The 4,226-nt window shown below is 37.6% G+C and overlaps 1 long non-coding RNA gene across 1 annotated transcript; it reads left to right on the forward strand.

Moving 5' to 3' along the window:
- On the forward strand, positions 1-2,278 carry LOC141609353 (uncharacterized). The gene is made up of 2 exons (XR_012527377.1): positions 1-308; positions 1,929-2,278. It is a non-coding gene; the product is annotated as an uncharacterized LOC141609353 (long non-coding RNA).
- The last annotated feature ends 1,948 nt before the right edge of the window (positions 2,279-4,226 follow it).

A 4,226-nucleotide genomic window follows, 5' to 3' on the forward strand; every position in this document is an offset into this window, starting at 1 on the left:
ATACTTTACACAAAATTGCTCTGTGAAGTCGGCCATGCGCCTTGTCCTTTCTTCCTTCTTTATTCCTTGTTCTTCCTCCAAATCTAAGCACCGGTTGTGCTCGAGTTCGTGGACAACTATTCTACCCTAGACTACATGGTTTCAGTATGTGCTTATTATCGTCAAGATAGTCACGTTTTATACATTCTGGGCTGCATACACATTGTTTACTTCATCGTTTTTCATACCATGGTGTGCGTCACGGGTGACGATGATCTCGAAAGTGATTAGTAACTGGTCGAGGATAATGGTACAACAGCTCCAATGAGGTAACTAGGTTAACCCTTTAATTGTATTTTAGCCTTTAAGGCATGATTGTAGGACGTTGAATTTGTTTAGTGTGATCTGAATGCCTCTATACTTGCTTAATTTAATATAATACATACTAATTGTGGTGATGACTTTTGTTGTAGCGTCACTTCTTGGTTAAAAATTTAAGATCCATGTTAAGTCTAATGCCTGATTTCGTGTTTGGATGTATTTTGATTCGTGCCTTCTTGTCTATACTGATTGTGCATCATAGAGCTAGAATCTTTAGTCCATTGTTGATTTGACAGAAGCAATACCAACAAGTTCTTGTGTAGGATGAATAGTTTAAGATGAATTTATGACTACTACACTACCAGTTCATAAGTAATGAATGGAAATGTGCTACACTACCAACCTTGTGCATTTAGTGTCATTGCTAATTGAAAACTCTTGTATTTATTAACTTGGTCTGACTTCAAACAATTATGTTGCGGTCGTTTAACGGACATGAATTGAAGTGTAGCTTTACTGTTGATAAGAGTAGCGGAATAACGGGGCCTGTGACCATGCAAGTGCAGGTGTGAACTGCTCTATATTAGCACAACAGGTCACCAGCCAAAAAGATGGCGTCGAGTTGAATTGCTTGTGTTTGTTCAGGAGTGTTCTGTTCAATTTGTTATAAGTACACTCAAGTATATTTCAATATAGAGAATATGATTTAATAAGCTTGCAAGTAGTGTGTGTCAATTGTAAATGAAGAAAGATGGCTTGCTTATATCGTTTCTCCATTCTCATGTATTAGTTGTTTGGCTAGCACTGCCAAGTGGGTTGAAATTTACTTGATAAACATGTATTATTACCATGGGTCAATGTGTGAATGACGCTTTATGAGTAAGTTGGTATGCCTCTTGTTTGTATAGTTTATGGTAGCTTACGTTTGGTCTAATTGAGAGGTAGCAAGACGGGTGTTTTGATCCCCCTTGTTTTGGAATATGTGCCACCCATTAATGGGTCACCACTAAGTGGGTAGATCCTTGTGCCATATTGTTGGTACTAGGTCCACGAGGTCGCTCCATCGAGTAGCTGCGTGTTACTTGATTTGAGACAATGGGATTGGTTTACCATTTAGGTTACCAGTTGTTGAATCGGGTATAATTGGTACTCGAGAGTTTGGCCAAACTTAGACTAGGACCGTTCGTCCTACCATAGGGAATGAGGTGTCAGTATTGTCTGAGCATCTTGAGTGTGTCATATTGTTGATTCACGGGCGTTCCACCGTTCTCATATTTGACTTAACTGTTGATACTTGTTACTATATTTGTTATCCTTGGCCATGTTTACTCATTATTCTCTTGTTAACATTATTCTGTTGATAATTTTTTTTATATGATAATTATGTGATGTCATATATTGGTTGATCTATTGTGTTATTAATTATGTTTGAGAACCCGTTAAAACAGTCCCCTGGACAGTTCTATTTCACTCTTTGACTCTGGACTTGAAGGGACAGTTCTATGAACAGTCCTATATGTGCTTTCATGTTAGGCATGTTTAATATTTTACAATTTATGTTTTATTGGGTAAAATATGACTGGGGAGCACCTAGTTACTCCCGACTGATTGTCGGCACCTCTTTTCAGGTGTTGTTTGCAGGTTAAGAATTACTGCTGTTGGTTGGGATGTCCGAGTGAGAACTCCGAGCTAGTGAATATTAAATTGTTACATTTAATTTACAAATTTTTATTCGGTGGGTATTTACTCCCATTCGAAGTTGTAATAAATAATTATATTTAATTTAGTAGCCAACCGGATTAACTTCGGTGTTTCCGCCACCGAAGGAGTTTTAATAATGCAGTTGACTTATTTATTTAATGTTTTCTATATTTAAAATTCCGGGTTGTTACATAGATCCTCCTCGGTTGGTACGGAATGTGATGAAAATTTAGGCATTGTGGGTTGATTTTGTGGTTGGTTTGGAATTTGGTTATCCTCTCCTTCTCTTGCAATAGGTTTGGTGAACTCAATGTTATTTGGTTGAATGTCCACAATCTCTCCAATACCAACTACTTTTGAAGTACCTCTAGCAACTCTTCTATTATTGGTTAAGGTCATTTTAATCTTGAAATCAATGGGTAACAAGTTACCTTGTGATCTTCTAGTCATGCTAAATATCAAACAATTCGAAAACAATTAGAACAACCTTGAGGAGATTGACTTCCCCAAGGTAAAGAAAGACACAACTAAAAACAATTAATGAAAATCAAATCAATTTAACACCGTACCCGGCAACGGCACCTTTTTTGGTTCGATATGAAACTCGTCGTCAAAAGCTACCAACCAAAAAAATATTTATAACTTCACAAACTACTCTTAATAAAGAGGTAAGTAAAGGTCGGATCCCAAGGGACGGGTATTAATGTAGGATTTTCAATTGCAAATAGCTATGTGTAGGGGTGTCAGAAATTGGGTTGAGGTGTAGTGTATTCTAAACTAAGCAACAAAATGAAAGTAAATTAATAAAAAACAAAGTGAAGCAATAAAAAGGGGTTTGTAAACAAATGATTAAAAGCACTAGGGTGTCATGGGTTCATATGGGATTCATGGGAGTAGATCATACAAACATGTTCTCAATTAGATGCAAGCACTTATTGTTGTGATGGGATCGAGTTAGTGTATATCTTACAATCCCTAAGAAGGTTTGGGTCCCGGAGCCAAGTCGTCTAGACTGTACAACACCTACAAGTCGAGCTAATCCTTCCTATTCAACTTTATTCATGGTCTAATGAGGCTCGAGTTGGTTTATGTCTTACAAGCCTCGTTGAAAAGATAAGGGATGGTAAAAAAATGCAAGGATTCATAGGCTCGCATTTCATCAAACATAACATGTGCATAGGTTGAGATCACAACAAGCAAGCAAGTTAATTAACAGAAGATATTAGATTAAGCATAGATCAATCCCCTTGTTTGTTTTCCCTAATTCCCCATTAACCCTAGCTAAAGAAACTACTCACTCATGATCAAGTTTAGAATGCTAATAAGGTTGTCAATCATACTAACAAAGCAAAACATGATGAATAAATGAAAGTGACTAACAATAATTAAACAAGGGTAAAAGGGAATTATACCTATGGAGATAATCGAAATAATAAACCAAAGAATAATAGAAGTACTTGATGATTGATGGAAGGTTGTCAATCCTCCAAATAAACCCAAATAATCTTCTGATTACCCAAATAAAAGGAAGAACAATAGAGAAGTTAAGGAAAGATTAAGATGTGATTAATATTGAGAAATGTATTACAACTAAATTAAGACTAAATTAAGAGAGTATTAAGAAGGGATTAAGAGGATATTAAAATAGGATTAAGAGAGCCTGATAATCTAGGTAGTACAATGGGGTAATTATACTAAAATTAAGTACAAGGATTAGGGTTACTAAGGGCTTAAATGACTACTAAGACCCTAAGAAAACTTGAGGAAATGCTACTCCCGAGGGACATGCGCGGATCACCCTTGCTAGTCCTGCCACGATCCGCTCGTCCTGTGCTGAGGCACGGGCTATTCTGTGACGAGATCCGCTCGGATCAGGGAGGAGACGCTCGGATCCTGACACTTCAATCCGCTCGTTCTGGGATCAAGACGCTCGGGTCCTGGCACTTTGGTACGCTCGGATTGTGCTCGGGCCGCTCAGATCCTTGGACAGAGTTGTTCCTATGTTTGGCTCCTTAACAATCCGCAAGGATTGTGTTGGGGATGCAAGGATCTTTTCATCATTGCCCATTTCACTTTATTTATCTACTTAGGCCTCTAGTGTCAGTCTTCTCTTTAATGCTTGGTCATTGGATGTGATCCATTTAGCTCCATTTCACCTCATAAATGCATGGTTAGCAATCTTTTCCTACCAAGGACACAAAACCTCAAAGAATATGCAAAATGGG

The sequence above is a fragment of the Silene latifolia genome, chromosome 1 (assembly GCF_048544455.1).
Source record: "Silene latifolia isolate original U9 population chromosome 1, ASM4854445v1, whole genome shotgun sequence".
NCBI lineage: Eukaryota > Viridiplantae > Streptophyta > Magnoliopsida > Caryophyllales > Caryophyllaceae > Silene > Silene latifolia.